Source organism: Pipra filicauda, unplaced genomic scaffold (assembly GCF_003945595.2).
Source record: "Pipra filicauda isolate LSUMZ 115617 unplaced genomic scaffold, ASM394559v2 scaffold515_size390069_pilon, whole genome shotgun sequence".
NCBI classification, from domain to species: domain Eukaryota; kingdom Metazoa; phylum Chordata; class Aves; order Passeriformes; family Pipridae; genus Pipra; species Pipra filicauda.
The window spans coordinates 172,833-197,582 of record NW_024104660.1 but is presented as its reverse complement, the minus strand read 5'-3'; the positions used below and the strand labels follow the sequence as shown (position 1 = coordinate 197,582).

Genomic DNA, 24,750 nt, shown 5'->3' with positions numbered 1-24,750 from the left:
CTCTCCAATCTACTAAGCTCTGTCTATAATTATTAGCCCAAGTGCAACTCAAGTGCAGGAAGATCTATTGCTTCCAATATTTGAATTCCTTCCAATACTTTTTCCTGAGTAGGGAAGATTTATTGCTTCCAACTGGCCCATCTGTATGAGATTGTACTGTGTGCATGAAACTGGCCTGGTTTGCACTAACTCAGGTTGTGCTGGTGGTGAAGGGAACCAAAGATAACTCTTGACAAGCATTCACGGAGCGTGACTGGGAGAATTTAAAGGTGTATGGAGCATAAGCAACACATGGATACACACACATCACTACTCTTATTTCAACCAACTTCATAAGTTAAACCAGCTTCTAGGCTGGTTCTCTTTCTCATCAGTTCTAACAGTATAAACACTGTGAAATACATGAAAAGTAATTTCTCACAAAGCACAAAGAGGGGCATGATGGTGGCATCAATTTCAACAGAAATATATGGATATGAAGTGCTGTTTTCATACAGAAAAGGCAACTACAAGTATGTTTCTAAGTTTGGTTCAGCATCAGTATTATGGAACTTCTGTTCAAACCCTCAACTTTATATCAAATCTTTGATTTTTATTTACCTTGAAGAGTTTTGCTCTTCATAGTTTTGAAATGCATAAATTAAATGTTTCATGTTGGGCTTCAAAGGGTTTTAATCAAGTACTCATTATCAATTAAGCATATTAATTAACTTAGTTAATAGTTAGTTATTAGTTATAGTTAGTTATATAATAAGCTTATATAATAGTTAGTTATTAATTAGCTTAGTTTAATTCTTAAACCTTGACTTTCTCACTATCAAAAATTAACTATTGGTGCTATTTTAAGACCCAGTAGTAGCAGAATATCTTCATGTATTGATCCCTGTATTACAGAAGCAGCAACAAAAATGTTCTAAATAGTGCTAGTTATGCCAAAAATAAAAATCTTAGTAATTTGTGTCCTTTTTGGTTTGTCCACTGTGAAAATATGTATATTCTTTCAGTTGACTGCCGTATGATAGAAATGGCATGAAATATATCTGTAAAGTAAAAACTGGCTACGTTTCTACTTTAGTTTGCTTTGTACACAAAGAAAAAAAGATTTTATTAATCACAAATAGATTAGAAGTAAAATTTAGCTTGTGTTAACATCGATGTAAAATTCTGAACAACTTCAGCTAAGCTAGGATTAAATTTCAGAAGTTTGATATATGGCAGATAACAACTTCATCTAAATCACATGTTCCATAAAGCACTGCAATAGTTTCTGGTTTTTGTCAAAGGAACTAGCTATCTGCAGGATCAAAGCTATTCTTGCCATTGTCATAATTATTAATTGGGTATTAGAAATTATTAATTAGGTATTATTCCTAAAATCCTGATTTTACTTGAACTTGACATCATACTGCCTCAGAGAATTTTACATTAAAGTTTGGTAAAAAATTTTTGCACCTCAGAAAGTGACTTAAAAATCATTCTAAATGAGATTTTCTTAATAGATCAATTTCTGGTATTGATGTCGTTCATACTGGGTTTTTTAGGGCATATAACCTAAGTGCCTACATATGGACTTTTGATTCCCTGTGTAATCATTGTTTAGAAATATGCTTCTGCATAGATGCTCTGGTTCATTCCTTGGAGCATGTTAACTGCGTAAGGAGTTTTCCTGCAACAGAAATCACGTATGTTAGAGGCCTAAAGTTCACCAGTGTGAAAACGTCATATTGTGGCCAGAATGGCCTCAAATGCTCTGAACAGCAGGCTCCCCTAATTTTGTTGGGGATATGTTTCCACAGGATAATTTACCATGGGATTGGCAGTTTTGTCTGAGGTTTAATGGTAATTCGCTTTCTTTATTCCGTCAGATTACACTTGGCAGTGAAGGTTTGTTCATTTATGTCTTCAACGGGCTCCAGGGAAAGTGTCCTGTGAGGGTCAGCACAAGTGGTAAGTGGTGGAGACTTAAAAAATCTGTCTGTAACAAACCACATGCTCACATATGCCTATTTTTTTATACATAGGTAGACATTCATACAGTATAGATGTCCATATCATAGTTAACAAAGTTAACCTTAAGCATCTATTTCACACCCAGACCAGCTTTGGGACTACTTTTTTTTTTTCTGATCACTTTTTAGATCATTCAGTACACAATCTACACTGTGTGACAATCATATAAAACTGTGTCAGACTCAGCCAGTGACTTTAATTGTGTCACAAATGTAATGTGACATGAGCAATGCACCCTGGTGTTCCAAGGAATAACACAATGTGTCACAGTGGCAATGTGTAAATTAGGCTTCTCCGAGTGCCATTGTTATGGAAACTGTGGCCTTCAAATGAAGCTGTTGCACAGGGGTGCAGGAATCTGAGTTCAGGAGTGAGCCCTGGCCTGGGATTTGGTTATACCTGCACTGAATTCTTTTCTGTGATCTGTAAATAATTTAACAAGGCTTCTAGCTATCCCAGATAGACTTTAGAAGATTGCAATCAAATGGCTATTCTGAAGACACTTAAATGTACTGAAAATTTACAAGACTGCAGATACCTTTTTTCCTAACTGAGAAGGTGTACTTCATGTACCAGACAGGGATCTGGTTCCATGCTTTCAGAATTTAGCAGTTTTCCTTTTTCTTACCCCCCCCACATCTATAAGTATACCTGTGCATATAAGGATTTCAACTACTGTCTGTGTATCACATATTTTACTTTGAATTCAAATTTCTATAAATCAGATGTTCCTCAATTTTCCTAAGACTTGAATAGTTATTAATTTAACATTTTTAAAGAAACAGTATTTGGATGTGATATCATAGAACATTTAAATTGCACCCATCTCTAACTATATTTTAAAGCTTCAATCTCTGTGATAATTACAGACTGACTCCAGTCAGGAAACTTTTTGTTTTATTTTGATATGTGCTTGGTGTGCTTGGTTAGCAAAGGTAACAAACTTCTACTGTCTATAGTTGATAATTAAATGATATTCAGTGGACTGTGATCTTTGTATGAGACAGTCATTTAGGTCTGGGGAGCACTGTACTCATAGAGCTTGGCTAAATATTATTGCAATTCAGGTTCATTAATTTTTCTAATTAATCTGATTGATTAAAAGTAGTTGTGAAGCCCAGTTGGAAAATCAGAACAACAAAGTTATTGAAAAATCAGCTGACTGTGGAAAAAGATCCGGAAAAATGCTACTCTGAAAGATAAGAACAAAAAAAGTGCCCTGCCCACAGTCACAAACCTGGAGTTATTCAAATGTTTAGTCTCTGCTGCCTGGAGCTAAACCATCCTTAATGGTCTTAGTTCCAGCTCACTTATTTAAGTCAATTAGATAATGTCATTTTTCTGGTCTGGTTTTCCATTGTTTTACTTTTGAAAGTCAAGTACATTTCAACTGTTTAGCATATTGTAGGTGAGAGCTGAAGTGACCAGTTTAACATAAAATTCAGAAAGAAGCCCCAGCCCAGCACTCTTGGCTCAAACCAGTGAGAATATTCAGGGACTACCAGCCAACTCCATAAGGCTCTAACAGTTTCAAAGGCCTTTCCTTGCACGTACTATGCACATGGGAAGGGTGCTAAAGACTCAACACCCACACTTACCTGTGTTGGTGCCTGACTTTGTACTAATTATAGGTTGATCCTGTGGACTGAATGCCCACTAGTAACTGGAGCACATTGGTGCATTCCTGAACCACAACTCTGGTTTAATCTGTAAGGAATCCAGTCTGTGCACTCCCAAAGAGTAAACCACAGAGTGGCAAAAGGACATAATTGGAAGCTTCTTTTTAAAGAGCACTCCTATTCCAAACTAAACTGTCAAGGCAGACTTATCCACTGTCTCCTTTCAGGTCAGTCTGATTCATAAGCTTTCCATTCTCCAGGTCATTATGTCATGGTCATCAATATTTTCTATTAACTACTACCACACATGTCTTTTTTATGGCTGCATCACTGTAGTGGGATAGAGTAGCCCTTTTGTGCATTGGAGTTTCCATCTGAGTCATACATTTGGAGTGTCTGTTTTCTTTCCTTACCATTTCCAATTAATGGGCTTCTTTTATATTTTTGTCATGAATCCCTGTACACTTCTGTGCTGGAGAGATTAATAATTGCAGCTTAGCTTCTAATAAATATTATATATTATATTTGTTTTTACAATGAATTAAAGTGCCCTCAAGCTCCACACAAGCCAGCGTTCTGGGCTTGATTTCTGAGCCCTGTGTTTGTGCATTCTAGACAGGATGGACAAGTCACAAACTCTGGATCTGTATGCAAGCTAGTCTGGACTTCAGAGTGAATGTCTGAGCCCACTGAAGATAGAAATATATCAAAAGTCTATCTGTGTCCCACCATCACAATTAAACTCTCCAGAATGTGTTGAAGTGGTGATTATTGAGTTTCTCAGACGTGTTGAAAGAACTCAAAATTACCCCTTACACCAGAGGTTTTCATTTAATTAATACTATCAAATAGGCTGCAGTGTCCTATTTCAGAATAATCAGATTTCAATTATACTGCAGTCAGGGCCCCACAAGACCACATAACATCCCTATTTCTGCAGATTACACTAAGCTATGATGATATTTTGAATATTTTAATTTGTCTTTTTTGTGTGGTTTTTATGTCAGAGATGCAAGTTAGATTTATTTTTTTTCCAATAAGGCAACTTTTTAAACTAATTATTTAGATAGTAGCCAGGTCTGAAATATGCTAAAAGGTTTCTATAGCCTTCATTTCAGCAATTTACACTCACTGCTAATGTCAGTCTGTTCTGTCAAGCAAATCATCCAGCTTTGAAGTGGCCTTGTTTGTGCCACGATACTTTTTTTTCATCAGAAAGGAGATTCCAAAACAACAAGACACAGAACTTAGGGACATTATCTGATTACAATAAATAAAAAAAATATTAATCATTAACATATTGTAGAAAACGTTAATGATATATTTGGGCTGCCTTGGTATGGTTTGCATTGATATCTCACTTCATCAGAAAGGAGATTCCAAAACAACAAGACAGCAGAACTTAGGGACATTATCTCAAAGGAGACAGCTGCGTTTACAGGCCTCCCGATTTGAGGCCAGAGTAGACCAGTTATGGTGATCAATATGGCCAAGGCTGAGATGTTGTTTCAGGGAGTCCTTGTATCTTTTCTTCGGGGCTCCTCTCATGCGGCAGCCAGTGGCAAGTTCACCGTAAAGCAAGATCTTGGGAAGGCGGTGGTCCTTCATCCTGGAGACGTGCCCTGCCCAACGCAGCTGTGTTCTCATCAGCATAGCCTCGATACTTGTGATAGCTGCTTGCTCTAGAACAGATGTGTTGGTCACATAGTCTGACCAGTGGATGGTTTGCATTGATATAACACAGAGGAAAAATGTAATTTTAGGAATGATCTCATGCTAGCAAAACTCGTGGACTCTGAGAAAAGCAGGGTCACACAACATATCAGATGCAGGAATGTCTGTGGTCAGGCTGTGTCAGGGTGGTTGTGAACAACGACGTGGCTTCAGAGTGGCCACAGCAGTTACTTCATATGCATTCTCGAGTATCAAGATATTTTGTTTAAATACTCCATCAAACACCCATTTACTAAAGTAAATATTTGATTAATTTTGCTTTGTAGTTTCCATTGGAATTGAACCTGTTTCATATCTTGTTTTTTGTAATGCTTAGGGTAATTTCAGAATTTTAATGAGAACAAGAATAGATGGAAGATTAATGGGATTTTAAGTATAAAAAAAAAAATAAGGAAAGGGAAGTTTAATGATTTCTCTGCATCTAACCTTTTCCATTGGTGGCACACACAAACATCAGTCAGTATCCACCACTCTTCAGTACTCAGGCTGAGTACTGAACCATCTGAAATTCCTGAAAGGTTTTCTATGGTCTTCCAAAACCTTTGAAGGAGATTTTTCTCTGGGTATCTGATTTCCTTTTCTTCTCTAGCCAAGGTTTCAGAGTTTAACATTGAGAATTATTTATGTAATAAGAGCAGCAGGGCTATTAATTCTGTAAATACAATGTATATAAGATAGCACTATAGCTGATCTTTCATTGTTATGGATAAAAAACAAGACTCATATTTGAGGGAGTCATCATTAGTTTATGACATCATAGTAATGTCATAGGAACAAGAATAAAAGATGAATTTAATTTGGTGATCTTAATTGGTCTCAAACGAGCTTTGCAAAGTGATATGAATGGCTCAGATTGTAACAACTGTTAGTAGATATGGAAGATAAAGATTAATTAAAAAACATTAAAAGCTATTGACAAATGAAAATTTTAGTAACACAGATGTTGCATACAAATAATACTTGTAGAATATAATTCTGTTGTTTCACAATTCAGGCATAAGCAGGGAATTCAGTTCCATTATAATACACAAGTGTGAAATGTGACAGCTAAAATTGCTTCCATGACCCACATCCAAGAGAGGACATGGGTGTGAATGTTCAGAAAGTGATTCTTATGAATGTTTTTGTTTTACTAGGTCTGCCTGACATGCTCCCTTATTTCATAAATACTATATCTCTCTTATTTGCTGTTTTTCAAATGTATTTCTTTTTGTCTTTTTCTGACAGTTGTTGTCTATAGAATACAGTGATAAGTGCATAGAGAAAATGTAATGGCAGATTGTAATGACAATCATACACACTGTAGGGTGGTAAACAGTCTAGACAAAAGCCAAAAAAAAAGTAAAGAAAAAAAAAGAAAGAAGGACATTGTTTTATACATCATATAGAACAAAAACAGGTCTCAGTAACAAAGGCCTTAGTTCAGCCATCATACACTTGAAGAGCACATTTTACCCTCTTTAGCTCACATACAAAGAGTTTTTCTGCTTGGCTATGAATCTTTTAACTTTAGGAAGACAGAGGAGAAATAAATAACCACAGAAATATTTGGAAGGTTTGTGGTTGCTGCACGAGTACAGCACAATTGTGCAGAGCAAAAGAACACTGACAGCCATGAGTTTGACTCTGCTCACCCACATAGCCTTCTTGCTTGAGAAATTCCTTTCCTCCTCACCCCTATAACTCCATCAGTGGAAAATCAGATCACTAGCTGCTGCATGAAGATTAAAATCTCAAAACATGCTGTCATGTAAGTTGAAATTCATCAGCAGAAGGGAAAGAACAAAGAGTTGAAATGGCAAAGAGACTACTACATCCATCCCACCAGGACTAGGTGAATAGTTTTTCATGAATAATTTACTCACGGATTGTCAGTAGGTTTTTTGTTCAGAAATAATGTCTGAATAAATTCCAGTTTTCTGTGATCCATATACTGTTTGAGAGTAGGCTCTGTATATCTTTTTGCAAACACTATTCTGAACCTCTGCTGGTTCATGAGCATTTCTTGTGACTTCCGGTATTGCAGTTTGCCATCATTTTAAGAAATTTGCATAACATAGTTTCTGTTACATTAAGCAATTAGAAAATATCTGTCTGGGTTTCAATAAGTAACCACAATTACACATTATCGTTAACTAGCATAATTATCTACTAATTGGTAATGTCTACCTACTAATCTACTAAATAACCTACTAATCTACCTCCTAACCTACTGAGACCTACGAAGACCTACTAGTAATTATTAATCACGTTCCCAAGGACTGCAGGACAGACACCTTAAGGTACATATTTTTCAGGGCATGTTATTGGTAGTACTGGGACACTAACATAAATGTGATAAGGTATTTCAGTTAATTAGTCATACCAGACTGGTCATCTACATTCTGTCCTGACTTCTGAACCTTCTTTACTGGGAGAAGCAGCAGGCTTGGTCCAGGCTTCTTCCTGTCTCCCCTGTGACAGTTTCAGTACAAATGCAGGGGCTGTGCCCCTTTCACTCATTTGATCTGACCCAGAGATAATTTCATCATTACTGCTATGCTGTAAGAGAGAGAAAAACATCAGCTATGTGGGTTACACCAGGTTTCACATGTCTGCAATCCCACCTGCCCAGGAACTGCCAGCCTTTCTTCCCCACTACTCTCCCCAGTATCGTCCCAATACCGCCACCACCATTATCATGCCCTGGTACTTTCCCTTATTACCACACCCTGGTATCACCCATGAATCCACTGCACTCTTCAGCCCCAACATCTTCAACCTCTTTCTGGTCTCCAAAGCCTTCAGCAATCATTGCTTCAGGCAAGAGGGCCTGGCGTCATGTCTATCCTCCCTGCCCATCTTACTGCATCTCTTTCAACCAAAGCAATTTCAGTTAAATTCAAGGTCATCTCCACGCAGATCCCATCCTCAGGATTTTGCAGACACTGCAAGAATGTGCTAACCTAAATATTTACCATCACAGGTTCCCAGTGACTATCCCACAACCTCTCCCTCAACCCAGTATCTTTCCAGCTCCCAGATGATCCCATGGCACCAAACAGTCATCTCCTCCCACCTCTCATCTGAAGGGCTCTGTGAAGAAAGGCAAGCATTACCTCACTCTAATAAGGAAAGTGTGATTAATATTTTCTCTATATTTAACCTAGTCAGCTCACTCACAAGGTGACATAACTAATGAACATATAGATTTGTATTCCTACATGGTTCTTTGTTCTGAGGGAAAAATAACCTCTATTCAGTGTAACAGTATGCAAATACCTTGCTCGTGGGTGCCTACCTATCACCTTACCTGTGAAGCAGGAAACATGAGAATTTTCTCAAGACTTTCTCAGCTACAGAAAGACTGGGAAACACTGCTAGTAGTATTTCCAGGCATACACTTGGCAATTGTACTTATGCCAGTCCCAGTTAAAAGAATTTGAAAGGCTGGATGCTTTAGTAGAGGTATAACTTGCCTCCTTTGCTCTGAATTGTGAATGAAAATGCATGGTGGGGTAGCTTTGGGCTAGGCAGCTGCTGGATAGTCATGTCTCTTCCTATGCTTAAGTGACCTCAGCAGTAGAAAAAAGCATATGTTGCACAGAAAAAGGCAGCGTTTGAATAAAACCCTCACCTTAGTGCTTATTATAATCCCCCTCATGAGTCTGATTTGCTTTTGTTGCTTTGACACAACTGAATCAGTCATTAAAATACTTTTAGAGAGAAACATCCAAACAGCAAAAATGTGGAGGAAAAGTGTTTTAACAAAAAAAGTCTGTCCTGTAGGATTCATTCAACTCACAGCAAAGAACTGAAACCTTATGACAAACCTCAGGGAATATGGGATATATATTCCCCCACTGATGTCATCCACATTTTTTTTCTTCCTTTTTCTTTTGGCAGCCTTGCTCTCTTCACCTTAAAAAGAAGCTCATGAAATTAAATGCCTCTATGGAAAGTCCACATCTGGGTCACAGTTTAAAGGCTGTTGTCTCTGTGCTGTTAAGATGATACCTTGTCAGCCACATGAATGAGTAGACACATGTGCAAGCAACCGGGCACATTCAGGCAAGACATACCTGTCAGCCTCTGAGTCTTTGCAGTGATTTATTTGAATTTAGGGTTCACTCCTGCTTTCTGTGCAGATTTCAAAGGAAATTGCAAGCATACATATTCATCATCCTCTATTAATGGAGGTACAGAATCAGGAACTAAATAAGAAATGAGGTTTATTCAGAATTACAAAACAAATGGAATAGTCTGATAAATACATTGGTTTTTAATAAATCACGTTTCATGAAGTTTGCATTTTGACTGATAAACTGAGGTACTTTTATTTTGTTATCCCTTAGAGGCACATTTTTGATCCAAAGAAAGCTTGCTTTAGAGTAAAATATGCCAATATTTAGATCACTTTTATTTTCCCTTCAGATAGATCAAAAATGAATTGTATGACTGTGTTAGCTCTAGGTTGTCCCTGGGGGTACGATAGTCATATTTAAAGTTCTTTTGTCTGAGTAAGGAACGTATGTTTCAAGTTCCTCTGAAGATTCTTCATGCAGTAGTTGATCAGGTTCAAAGGACAAAATGGGAATGGCATTGTTGCCTTTACTGCTGAGCACTCCTTGAAGTACTACAGTCTTCAGTTATGGTAATTACCATCTGCCTGACCTACTCCTGTGGCCTTAACTGTAGGACCTAAACATCTCACAATTTCAGATTTATTCTTCCTCACAACACCTATAGAACATTATTTTAGAACATTATTTTCATGTTCTTACAGTTGAGAAGGTGAATATTTTGGGGGGAAAAAAGTTATAAGTGACCAAATAACTTTTAATATTAGAGTGAAAACTCTTGCACTGTTGTCCAGATCAAGAGAAACATTTAAATGCCCAGCTGGCTTTGGTTTTAATTTAAAGTAAGATACTGAACTGGGTTAAGAGCTGTTTACAGCAATATTCATTTTGAATTGAGATATAACTTACAGGAATAAAACTTTTCTTAGTGAAACATAATAAAGTAGGAGCAGTATCTTATACATTATTATGTGTCCAGATTTTATATATTTCAAGCTTAGATGAAGGAAGGCAGGCAAAAGGTAACAGTGTAGAGTGGGGCCCACCAAAGAGAGTGCAGTTTACCTATCAGTGTTCTGCCTCTTCTTCCTCTGTGCTGGATAGGGAAAGGATAGCTTTGCAGACGGGGTCAAGAAATGAAGACAGCACATATAGAACTTCCATTTGTAAATGTCAGCTCTGCTTCTCCGTACATCACTGAACATAAAGCAGTTCAAAGACTCCCTTTAACTTACACATCATGTTTCAACGTCATTCTCATTTGCTTGCATTGCAGCCTCGTGTGCTCAAAGCACATAACAAGCAGCCAGTGAGCTCTCCCTGTCTCCACAGTCTTTGCACACTTGTGCATTTGTGTAAATGCATAAATATGCATTTTTCATGAAGTTGTAATCAGTTGAAATCATTAACAGTGAATATTAGTGCATCTCTTATTTCCTTTTTCTTCCAGGCATTACTATTATCATTGGAGTCTTTAGTTTCATATTACCTTTCATCCTGAGAGAGCGTTTTGTATGTACACAGAGGAGCTTAAGTACAACCACTTCAAAGTGCAAAGGAAGCATTAAGTTGTAGAAAGGGCATTTGAGGAGATAGCATTGAGATTCTGGCCCACCAAATTTGCATCTTCTGTGCCCACACAGGGAAAAGGGGTTTCGTTTTTAAAGTTTACTCTTGCAGAAGTACTGTGTGTGGAGGGTTGTATGGGTTGCATAAGCAACACCGTTGTGAAGTCTGGTTTCCTCAGATGTGTGTTTCTGGTGCCTAGGGAAGTGAGCCCAGAACAAAGCTTTTCATAGACTGAAGGAATCACAGCATTTCTCTGCTTTGCATCTGTCATCTAGCAATCCATGAAATTGTGCTGTACGTTATTAGGGGCTCTAACAGGGTTTCTGTCCATTTTTCTGAATTTCCTATTTTAAATCCCCCCAATCTACTCGTCAAGTTGTTTGAGAAGTTACTTGAAACTGCTTCAAAATTTGCAAGGACTGGACAGGGAAACTGACCCCTGCACAGAAACATGGATTGCACAATTTTCAGGGAAACAGTTTCAAAGTACACGTAAATAGCATGTCAGAGGCTCTGTGACCTTCCTGCTCATAATGGCATAAGAGTGGAAGCACTGGCCAAGGGGACATAGGTCCTCTGGCCACAGTTTTCTTCAGGGAGGTTCTGCAACTTCCCCTTTCCCCAACATTATCATAAAGAGGAGTCCTTGCTCCTGCTCCTAAATCTAGTGTTAGAGGATATTAGTGGAAGTCTGTTTATTCTTCTCCTATTTTGTCATAAGTGACAGGGAGCTCAATAACATCCGTTCTGCTTTAATTTGACACTTTTCTTCCCCTCTACAACCACAGAAGTTAAAAGAAGTTTAATTCAATAGTGTAAAGATTCTGTAAAGAATTTATGATTGTGAAAGTTTCTTCAGAGATACCTTTGAAATGTTGTGCATCTTTACTATTTTAATCCCATTCCATTTGGTGGTGTTTATGCAAGTAATCAGAAGTCTAATAAAAATGGGATGTAAAGTAGGAAACAGCACAGAAAACCAAGCAGTGTACAAAATTATAGAGTGGTGAATTCCCACTTAGTTCACTGGGTTTTGAATCAAGTCTTTATGGTAGATAATGAAGAATTGGATTAATCTCTATTCCAATAAATAGAAGAATTTCCACTCAGTAGCATTGAGTGGAGAGTGCACTCAGTGAAGGGTGCCCCTTCAATATAATAGATTTTATCTTACCAAAACTCCAGTTGTCTCTAAACAATTCCATAAACAATGCAGATATAAATCTGTATGAAAACAAGCAACAGATGCAACCAGAATCACATTTCAATGTTCAGCTTTTCTTGATTAAAAACTACTTTATACTCACAGTGTATTACATAGAGCATCCATGTTATCTGATTGTTTTTAAAAGAATGCTCATGCAATGTTATATTTTGGCACTACAAAAACCTTCATAAATTCATAATGAAAAGAAGCAAACATTATTTATCTTTAAAATCTGGGCACTAAATTTAAATTTCCTCCTGGAAATTTTAATTAGCAATTTGAAAAATGCTAAGGCAAAGTATCTGCTCCCAGTTGTCTGTTTAGGTTAAATTAAATTATTTCTGAAAGTAATATAATTAGAATCCTTTTAGCTCTTAATCAATATCTTATTTACATTTATTTTCCTCATAGTACTTGATTAGTTCTTTTGAAAAGGGTGGGGTAGCCTATTTTCTGTTTGTTACATACTCAGATGTATCTGTGCTTTCACTGACAAATAAACCTCTTGCAGTGCAGCAAGAGTGTAGAAATCATAAAGTGATATGGGTTTTTTTTAGGTGGGTAACTGGAATTCTATCATGTCTCAACAGGAATTACATTAATAAGTTTTCAGCTGATTCAACTTCCTACATGAAAATATCTCTCACCGGAGAATACACAGAAGTTATACATTACACAAAGGGCCTGATTCACCTAGTTTCACTTAAACTTCTGCAAAATGAAGGGAATAGAGACAGTAAAACTTATCGTTCTTATTTAGTTACACTTTGCACTCTGACAGACACAAAGTAAAGCCCTAAACCTGGACTGAGCCAAGCCCTACACCTATTAGACCTCCACTGATATTAAGGACTCCACATAACTACCCCCCAACAATCACACTTGATGACTCATCTTACAACACAGAATGACATATTCCTGATATACAAAGAACCTGTTGGAATGCAAACCGTATCAGCAATGGTCAAATAGGCAACCATTCTCTTCTATCTGTGCTTTATTTCTGAAGATTTTGGTTGGTCTGTTCTCTGTGACACCATGGCACCTTTTACATCAGCCATAGACTGTGTTCTACAAAATGCTGTGAACTCTAGTTCCAGTTAGATTTGGATCACAGTAGCACATGGTTAATTTTGACTGATGGAAGGACAGAGAGATATATTATATAATACCATCTACTTCAGCAAGTTTTTCCAGTTGTTCTAGCTAATCAATGTTTCTCTGCAAAGTTGGATTCTGCACAGTTCTTTGGGGCTGTTGTATCTCAGAGACAGGAGCTGTGGTGTCAGTGCACCTTTTTAACCCAGCCCATGAGATTCCAAAGTCACAGGAGTTCAACAGGTGACTGCAGCCAAATAGCCAGCTCTCCATATTTGATGTGAGGAGCTGTGCCCAGCATCAACGCTCTTGGAGCAGGAGGAAGGCAGTGTCTTCCCAGCGGTGTGAGCTGAAAGCATCAGAAGTGGGGGAAGGTCAGGCAAGATGCCTCAGGTTTTATGCAAAGTGCTTAAGGTTTGACAGGTCTGTTAAGATCTCTTTTTTGGCAGACACATTGTGTTTATATCTGAGGTTTGATATATTTATGCATACAGTGTGTGTATGCCTGAGCAATGAAAATTAGTCAGTCCAGTGTTTCACCAAAACTGAAACCCAAACAGAAATTAAAGTGTTTCATTTACTTTTTTTCTCTCCTGGACCAGAACTGAAGTACAAACATCCTAGAGTTAACTAAAGAAAATGTTTTTCTGAGACCTTTGCACCTATTTTGTATAGCCTGAACCTATTTTGCAGAACCAAGAGAGTAATTCATCTATTTCAGATAAATATCCAAGCTGAAACTGTCAACCCTGAGTGCTCATAATTATGTAGTTGAATCAGTATTTAGCAGTGATGTGAGTAACTTGATTTTTTTCAGTATTTATAAAGGTGTACGTGTAGTGTTGAAAATTATGGCAAGTGCAAGCTCTCTAGCACCTGTTTTATATCTTCCCTTTCCCCACATATCAGATACAGGTTTCTATAGCCTAAAGTGACTTTCTAAACAACACTTCAGACCTCGAACTTTAGGTTATGGTTTGAAAAAGTTCTAAAAGTAGCAAAAATTCTTTAGTTGGTACAAAGGGAGGGATCCAAAATGAAGCAAATTTTGGGGCAGAGTGTACTCTCAGCAGTCTCTCCCCACAGAACTGGGAGGCAAGGCACAGAAGGACATACTGCCACCCAGAGAGACCTCAGCCAGCTGGAGAAACAGGCTGATATCTGGAACCTCACGAACTTCAACAAGGGAAAGTCCTAAGTTCTGCACCTAGTGAGAGGTGCAGAAGACCCAGATAATGATGGGGGCCTGATTGGAAAGCAGCTTTGCAGAAAAGGCCTCAGGGGTCCTGGTGGACCAGGAGACAGAAATTTGACCTTGATGTAAAGAAAGCTAATGTAACCTGGACTGCAATAGAAGGAGTGTTGCCAGGGCATTGAAGGAGGTGGTTCATCCCCTCTGCTCAACAATGGTGAGATCATACCACACCACACCATATGTGTCCAGTACTGAGCTTCCCAGTACACAAGAGATGTGGACATACTGGAGAGATTTTAAGGATGGACCACAAAGATGATGGAGGGACTGAGTGCCTCTCCTGTGAGGAAAAGCTGAGAGAGTTGGGACTGTTTAGTCTAGAGGAGAAAAGGGTTTGGGGAGATCTTATCTGATCATATAAGTATCTGGAGGGAGAGTGTAAAGAACATGGTGTCCAGTGATGAGAAGCAACGGGCAAAAAATGAAACACTGGAGGTTCCATCTTGAACCTCTTTTTTATGGTGAGAGGGACCAAGGGTGACTGGCACAGGCTGACCACAGAGGTTGTGGAGTTTCCATTCTTACAGGTACTCAAAAGACAGCTGGACATGGTCCTGGGCCACTGGCTCTTGGCCCAGGATGGCTGCACAGGAACAAAATGGCTTTTTTCACTGGATCACACAACTAACTGCTTTTATTTGTACACTTCTAACTCATCCTGAGGTCCATTCTAGTAGAAACAAAATGGAATGTTCCTAGTCTGAATCTTATTGAGGTCAGAATTTCTTTCACGTAAGAAGCAAAAAATAGCTTATCTAAGTCTAAACTAAATTTTGCAGCAAATTAGTTAAAATGCATTAGACTTCTCTGCAGATAAACCATTTTAGTAACATTTTAAATGAACATAAGTAGTTTAATGTTGCTTTGGGAGCAAAGTAAGCTAAATCAAATTAAAGCAGCTTTAATTCTAGATAAGCCATAGAGTTGTAAGCAATTTAAGGTAACCAAATTTAAAAGTATTTTTTTCAGTTATTGAGCAACAACTCTTCCAGCATCTCTGTGTGAATAAATTTTCAACAGCCTCTTTGTTTGCCTTCTATTTCTGGTGCTGCTTTTCTCAGCATGTACCTAAGCAATCTGATTTTGGCTTACGTTTTGACCAGTTGATATTTCTGGTGGCTCTTTGGAAGGATTTTTTGGAAGGCCTTCCAGAAAAATAATAGTGGTCATTAGAGGTCTTCTCTGCTAGTCAAAGAAGGTTCTCTCCTTTGTCTTCAACAATTCATGGCCCTTGGGAGAGCGAGAGAATTGCAATCCGTTGGAAAATGGCATCTATTATGCTTAGATGCAAGATATTTCAGAATTTCTCATTCAGTGCTTTTAGAAACCAGCATTTTTAAAAGAGGTCTAAGAAACATGAAATGTTCTTGGCAAGTTTGAAAGAGCAACTCCGCATAGGAAATGATTTTCTGGTAGTGTGTGGTGCATAGATATTGTATTGCAATGCAGATTTCAAAATGCAATTGTACTTCACAGGACATCAGTTTCAAAAGCGTGGAAAACAATGGCATACATGGATTTTGGAGGAAATCTCCTGCCAACTCCTTCCAATTTCTTCAGGCCATCTTATTTCTAATCACTTTCCACAGCACCATCATATGGTTTCCTGGTCATGCAGGAGAGAAAAACCAACCCGAGTCTATAAGTGTTCTGATATGTGGAGAGACAAGACCTCACAGACAGAATAAATGCACAGGCACACACATACACCAGAGAGAAACTACAGAACAAATGACATAGAAATACAATGGTAAATGTCTGGGAAATATCCATTATTTCTTCACAGGGCCTGACAAATGCTGAGAATATCTGAAATCAGATAAAGTACAAAAACCTCAAAAAGGTCTACTTTTAACTTCATTTATATCTATTTTTACCAAAAGTACAGTATAATTATATTAATTGAAACTGTTCTCTTTACAAAGGGTAGGGAATGATGACTTAAAACCTCATTTTAAACTATTCGTAGGTCTTCATGTGTAACTTAAAAGTTAATGTTACTGTCAACAGAAAATTAATTAATTTGATAAATAATCATGTTATGGTTTCAAATAAAAAAACTGTGTCAGCCATTTAATTTGCCAGTCACACTAAGGCATTATTCTAAGTTAATTAAAATGTTTTCTTTTTTTTTCTAATGCTTTTCATTTGCATTCTGACCATTTCCTGATGTTTCAATTAGTTTTTTTCACAGACAGTTTATAATGAGCATCAAGTTAAGATCAAGCCTTACTAAAATTCATGACACTGTTACTCAACCAACCCTCAAGCCCTGTTTGACTTCATAATATTTAAGATGACATAATATTTCAGATGATTTGATGTGTGTAAACAGATACCAAATTCAGCTACTGTTTCATATGTACTTAATGTATGTAATGGCATTTATGGAAATAGTCAAATTTTTTTCAGTTTTCTACTCCAACTGAAATTGTGCCCAAACTGGAATATTTTGGAAATCATACTGACTTTGATGAAGTTTTGATAGGATTATTTCTGAACTCTAGAATAGACTTGGAAGATGAGAGTAAAAGATGAAAAACCTGAGTTTCTTGAGCTAAACATGGACATTTTTCCAAAGTCCCAAAAGAATTTTGTTGCCTTCTAGGATGAAGGGGAAGGAACCAGGCTCCTGACAGGAGGAGAAGAGAGAATCCAGGATGAGGGCATAGAAGGAGTCTGCAAGGCTGGACTGTGGATCCTCTTGACAAGGAGAATGAATGACTGTTATTCACAGTGGGAATTAGGTAGGTGGTGGTTTTGAATATTCAGGCACATTCTTTCATCTTAAAATGTCTAAATACTTCTAATAAATCTCAGTCTGCAAGACTGAAACAGACATATTACAGAAAGAAAGAATTAAGATGTCTTAAGATAAAGGTAGGAAGCCTGAACCTAGTTTGATAAAACAAAGGTAATTGATGGTTCAGAGGGGTCAGACTGATCAAGTCAAAATTGCTGAGGGACATATTTTAAAAACAGGTTTAATTAAATGATTTGGAGAGAGGACTTTGAAATTTAGGGAAACTAGAGATGGAGATCTTGCAGCAATGGAAGAAGGGAGATATGACAGCATAGATGTCTCAGCAAAAAAATAACAGATTAAGTACAACCTGGAGAAGCAACATGGATATGTAAGCAAAGAAACAGGAAAAGGTAATTCCTAGCTCATAACCATGGAAATAAGAATATACTGAAAGAACAGGATACAGAAACCTGAATACTTGGCTTTTGTTGCTTGTGCGCTTAAGGAAGGGCTGTGAAGACTCAACCATTTTCCCACCCATTTGCAACTCCAGGAAAAAAGATTAAATGTGAATATTTTTCTTAAAATGCACTTTCCTTTGTACATAAGTAAGAGCCAGCCAGGTGCCCTCTCATTTAACAACCAAATTCAGGACTCTCCTGGTATGAATTAGTACGCCATGTTCAGTTCAAATGCCAACATACAAGGATCTGATTTTCTAAAATGGAAAGTGCAAAACGTTTCAGAATAAACATTGTATCTTATGACTTAGCAAGAGTCATATGTTTACCACAGTGCTGCCAAAGTACAGAGAAATTGCAAATGATTTAGGTAATTTCAAATTACTTCTGGGGCAAGCACCCAATCTGAGAGATCTGAAAACTGAGCTGTTTAAAAAGAAAGCTTCCAAACACAGTTATTTCATTTCAGCAAGCTGTACCAGTAGCATGCCAGTCTGAGATCTAATCTAGCAGCAGCTTTTGGTCTAATACAGTAACTGTAGCTCATATGTTTAAAAACATTTTGTCTAGTTAATCTGGGTAACTGTGCTAACAGCACAGGAAGGCGTACCTGTGAGATTTAAAAGATTGCAGGCAGCTATTTGACTATATAATTGTCACTGTGCCTGAACTGAGGTGACAAATGGATTCTACATTTAACCAGCAAAAGAGTTTACATGGATGGCATCAGAAAACAGCCCCCACCATCACCTCGAAGTTAACAGGACATCAAATTTTGGCACAAAGTTTTAAAAGTTTCTTGGTCATCTCAGTGAACTCTCTCAGATAGAAGAAAGTATCAAGAGAAGTAACACCTTTCTGTATTGCTCAGATATTTTATCCTACTTGTTTAGTTTATCAAATGTTAGATCAACTTCTTTTTAAAATAGCTGACCAGTCAGTTGGAACATCTTACAGGCAGTGCTGTGAGAACAGTGATGGACAGCTGGGTGAGCTCAGTCTGCTCTGTAACTCGGGCATGATGAGCACAGGTGTATGTATGCACACAGTTCATCCTAGCAAAAAGTAGTGCAATCATTCCATTAGGGCTTCAGTTCCTGGCCTGAGCTGTTGTCAGTGTCTCAGCACTAACACACCAGGAGATCTGGTACCTGACACAAAGAATATGCAAAGTGCCATAATATCCCTTCTTCTCTCATTCTTCTGCTACTGTAAAATTGTCATCCAATAAGGTTTTAAAAAGAGTAAATTATTGTTAATCTTTCAGCTATCTTTTTCTTGGTTCCTTTTTTTAATTACTATTTTATCCACAAAAGAAATTCTCTCCTTAAAAATTATTTCATATAAATAATCCAATGTCAGACCACTTAGCTTTTCATTTAAAAGGAAGATGAAATAAATTAGTTTGATACTTCATAATATACATTGATCTACTGGACAGGTTTACAATACAATACAATTTAATTTATAGAGTATTTCATAATACTGACATCAACAAAATGACTCACAGTGAATTTTAAACACATCATCATAACACATCCATTGACCAAATTAGAAAAATGTTTTTGCTGTATTTATTTTTTTAGAAAATCTAAACAAAGAAAGATGTGGTTTATCCTAAAAAAAGGAACTATAAATGTCAGGATAACGATGAGACAATATCAGTTCATCAATAAATGTCTGGAGGCAGCAGTAAACAGGTATGCTAGGTTTGCAGGGAGCTCTGAAACAAAATACTCACAGTAAGTGTCATCCCCTACTGTCCCACAGCTTGGGAAAATGTTTTCTTCATTATTTGTGTAAAATAATGAAGATAACTAATTCGATATAACTCTTTGCTTCTTTCTATGTGAAGCAATTTCTACTGAGAAAAATTGTACTGGATTCTGCACCTGGGATGGTACAATCCTGGATATATTTCCAAACTGGGGGACAAGAGGTTGAAATGCGGCCCTGCTAAAAGGAATGTGGGAGTTTTGGTTGATAGTGAGCTCATTATGGGCTCAATTGTCAAGAAACAGAAGCAAGAAAATGTACACCTAAATCTGACTCAGAAACTCCTAATTTAAAATGTATAAAATAAGCCAAACAATAACACCAACACATTTCTTATAACATAGTAGCTGTGCAACTTCAAATCTGTAGGTTCAGCCTTGATAATAGGAACAGTCAGTGGCATTACATTCCAAATAATCAATGTTCCTTATGATTAAACCCACAAAAGGTGGAGAATTAGCTTGCTGTAAGAGCACCACAAATGTGAACGCAAAGGGAATAAAGTTACTTATTAATTTCAATGAAAGAGTATTTTGTACCAGCTCTACTCTGGTACAAGAATGTACTGAACTTCCTCTGTTTCTCCTGAGATAAGCTGGGGTATCTCTAGGGTTGCTCTTGCTCCTTCTTCTGTCCTAGGTTCTCCATGACTTATGGAGACTTATGGAGACTTATGGAGCCACAGACTTAGAAGTTAATGCACCCTCTCTAATAACCCTGTTCAACCACTGTCCCAGCCTGTTCAGCTTTGCACTATGCAAACTAATCCCAGCTGGGCTGAGAACAGCTTTTACTGTTCAATTACTGCCATCGATAAGAGGGTTTCCCCTTTGGAAAGGTACACAGCCAAAATAGCAGGAGCAAACTTGTACTGTCACACACATATAAACCTGATCATCTCCTTCTTGCCAGCCCCACCCCTGCATTAGATAGCCATACAATTTCTGTAAGAAATATTTATATATGACCAGATCATCAGCTAATGTGAATTTGATTCGGTAAAGCCATTCTGAATATCTTTCTGTATTTTCATTATTTCTTTCACTGAACTGTGCTGAAGTGATTTTTTTCTTAAACGTTGCAACTTCTCCTTTTTCAAGCTTTTCTTCCAAAGTCATTTGATTCTAGGCAGGGGTGAGAGGAGACTTTCAAATGCTGCTCTGCATGTACTAGCTGGTGTTTCTATCTATATTTTAAGAGTCTACTGATTTCTGGAAATATAAGTTACTCTTCAGATGATCATTTTCCCGGACTCCAATGCAGGCTTCTTGTTAAAATTTTACTGAAAGAGGATAACACTATTTGTTCAGCACAGAAAAGACTAAAAAATAAAAGCAAGATGAACTTTCACATTTTTTGATGTCTTAACTAGCACCATAATTTTCCTCTTCTCTGTAACTATAACCATTAGGAAACATATCACAGTTATAGTAAAATAAATATCAGCTTTCAAAAGGCAAGAATTCAACATAGGCAGTTTAAGAATTAAACAGTGTCTGTTCCACCCTTTTTGTAGAGGAATAAATGACCACAGCAGTCGAGAAAGTAGCACTCTACTCTGCAATTAGAAGTGATGGATAAAATGAGAGTAGAACTGCAAAGCTGTCATTTTCAGATATTAAAAAGACAAGTATTTTTCTAAGCTAACTGGAAAAATCATTTGCTCATCTACTTATTCTGCTTAGATGTCAAAAAAAAATAAAAGCTTTATAACATTTAACATTTTAATGATTCTGAAGAAATAGCAAACTTGGGCCCAATTTTCCTCTCATCGGACATGACAAGAATTTTTGTCTTTGAACTCAGAGTAAGTGGACATAGATCCTTGGTTTTAAAGGAAATTAATATTTGAGAAGCTGATAATATAAATTTAGAATATGATGTTATGGTTATGGTGATATAAATTTGGAGTTAACACTTTTTAGTCATACTAAATTTGGACAGATTTGTTTCTTTTCATCTTGTACTTTCTTCCAGTTTATGAACTTTCTGAACAGTTACAGGTCTGTGAGGCAGGCATCCAAACTCCAGAAATGAACCACACTAAGATCCCCTTAAAAAAAGGGCCAGAGTCAACTTTCCATTCCCCCATTAAACCCCTGTTAGGCTTACAGTTCCCTAGGACCAAAGGGAGGAACTTCCCTCAAGACTGTGACCTTTGTAGTAAGCCAGAACAGTTTTGATGTTTTCCTTGAAAGCAGGGAGTTTCCCTAGTTGTGCACAAATGTTTCAGATATATAGGGTCACTGCTAAGCAGCAAAGTAGCAGCAAAACACCTAGTTCCAAATTCACATTTTTTTGAGAAGAATTGGTCAGTGGCAGCTCACCTGCTGCAGCACATAAACCAAACAGCTTTTCTGTTAAACAACTGTGTAAGTGTGATAGTTATAGAGGGGTCAGAAAAGGTGGAAGTTCTGGGCTGGGTTCTCAGATCCTGGAAGCTCCGTGGTTATATTGGAGTCAATGGATCAATGTGGTTTTCTCCATGAGAAGGCTTGGCCATCCAAGGCATTAAAATGTGTCCCAGGACTTGTTCTACCAAAGCCATTTAGCAGTTCTGCCAGCACAGGACAAACTGTGCCATGTTCTGCGGAACTTATTAGGTGCAGGAAAGTCCTCAGACTGCCCCACAACACTAAACTGATTATTGTTCACATCATAAATAGTGACCAGTGCAGCACTGCAATGAAAGGTGATAGTTTTTGTCCCAGAGGGACCCCATGCCAGGCTGGCAGCTGACTGTTGTGCTGCTCTATTTGCCAGTACTGCTCCTTGCCGGGGACATCAGCTCTGAATGTGTGTTGAACAGAATGCTAATGAATATGGCCCTGTCACTGTGCACTCTCAAATTCCTGAAAAATAATGATATTAAAAACTATTGTCCTTATCTAAATACTGCTCTATTTTTCCTGTAAAGGTCATTAAGTAGTTTTCAGTGTCAGTACTAAAGAAAAAGCTGGGAGCCATTTGTAATCCTGACAGTATTGTCCCAAATTGTGAGTTATGACCCTGCCAGTCATGATGCTGCTCAACCACATGTAGCCACTATCACTGCATCACCACAGCTCTGCAGTAGCATATTCCTCAACCAGATTAATTTTATACCATATTTGAGGACGTTTTTTCCCCAAGAGCAAACCTAATGTTCCTACCTGCCCTTTAATCACTTCTGGTTCATAGCAATCTGTGTCAGAGAACATTATAACAATAATATGTAACTCTAGGGAACACTGATATTACATAAACTGCAGCATAATACTTAACATATTAAATTCAATTTCTCAATTTAGCTATTCTCTGTCTGTTTTACTTGGCTTTAAACTAAACAAATTTCCAGTGCCAAATGCAGCAGTTGGAACTGACCACCTACAGCACAAGATTAAGGAAATGAAAAAATGCTGTGTATTTGTTCTGAAGCTAAAACCTCCTTCTCTTCAGCAAAGGAACTTCATTGATTATAAACCACACTGCTTTAAATTAAATAAAATGGAAGTATAATGAGCTATTGTGGAGTGAGGTATAGTTTATGTAAAGTTTTTCAATCTCATAAACTCCAAGGGAGGTCACTCTTCTACTAAAAGAATTTCCCAAGTTTCTCTATGAAGAAACATTTATCTGTAAACCTGGCAACTTTATTATAAAAGACAGTACAAGAAGCGGAAGGGAGAGAAGTTGATTTTGGTTCATTTGAGGCCCTTCTTATTCACCCTGTCTGTAAATAACATCTTCCTGAGAGTGTCACATCTTTTAGGGCTCTATGGAGCAAATCTCTGCTTTGCCACTGCAGTCAGACCTCCAGAGGCTTCAGCCTGACCAAGCATGTGGAACACAGGAGCCACATCCTTCAGCCTCACAGTCTCAGAACTTTGTCAGCATCTCTCTAACTGCTGTAGCATGAAGCTACAGTAGGAGTTATGGAGGAACACAGCTTTCTCTGTTTGCCCAGACACAGAAGGTGACCTACACCTCCTGAGTTATTCTGACTCCAGTGAGTGTGCTCAACAGGGGATGAACAGCAGCAGATGAGAGAAAACAGACAGACTCCAGAGGCAGGGTGGCCCTGATGCCTATTTCTGACAAGAGAAAGTACTTCCTTATTTCTGAGTCTCACTAACTCACACTATTTTTAATGTTTATCCAGCCACCTAAAACAAGGAAAAATTAAGGTGTAAATTCATTCAGAAATGTAATAGTGGAGTCATTATGATGCTTTCTCAAGGACAGGTACAGTTGGTTGGAGGATGTAATTGTCTAGTTAACAATATCTTTCTTAACCTAAGTTCTATTAAAGTCAAAGAAAATAATTTCATTACAGTTTGTGTGCTGGAGAAGAACAATAATATATAATATTATAGGTGCTACTCTATGAGCTCTCTTCCATTCTGTCTAATTTAAACCTAATATTTAAAAAATCATTCAGTATATATTTCAGTCTGTCCTGTATGTCCACTGAAGGAGCATGACTGAAGATTCTCCACAATGTCCCACTCCCATGTAAGGGAAATAAGTTCAATTTTGCCATTTATTTTAAAGCTTGACTTGCATACTTATATTACTGCATACTTGTGTGAAATCCAAGAAGTCTGTTCAAGTTACAAGTCAGCTCAGAGAGAAGCAGAAGCACAGGAGAAGAAAAATATAATATATGTTCAGTGCCTGCTGAGTATGGAATCATCAGGTCACTTGAAAATATATAAAATTAATCTCAGACAGAATATTGGAATTTCACTCAAATTATAACCATTTTGAATAAATAATTTCCAAACCAATTTAAATGGTAGTCTTCCTACATCTCCCACCTTCTCTGTCATTCTTGATGAAGTCGTAGTATATTGGATAACTGCTACTAAGCCTGTTCTTCTTTTCACAGCACCAGCTGCATGCATAGTAGCCATGAGATATCACCAGGAGTAAAGGGAGTTCTGTAAAATTAGGGAAAAGAAGAGATTCTACGGTAAAAAGTCCATAAAGCACCAGCACATCCTGGTTTACCATGTCCCTATTCAAGGTAAGCAAGTAAAATGTTGAATGACTCTCATGAATGAAAGCATTTGTGACTCATTTCAGAGAAAGTAAATAGCAACAGACCATTTAAGAGATCTCAGAAAGACACCACACTATGTTGTAGGTCTACAATTATGTCAAGAAAGACAGAGAGAATTTTTAAAATAAAGAAAGACCAAAAGACTGAGAGCAGACATCACTAGAAAGGCC

At 37.6% G+C, this 24,750-nt stretch overlaps 1 long non-coding RNA gene across 1 annotated transcript; it reads left to right on the top strand.

Moving 5' to 3' along the window:
• Positions 1 to 1,891: 1,891 nt before the first annotated feature.
• LOC120324405 lies at positions 1,892 to 24,538 on the top strand. Its single transcript, XR_005565690.1, has 3 exons — positions 1,892 to 1,947; positions 17,162 to 17,300; positions 24,407 to 24,538. It is a non-coding gene; the product is annotated as an uncharacterized LOC120324405 (long non-coding RNA).
• Positions 24,539 to 24,750: the final 212 nt, after the last annotated feature.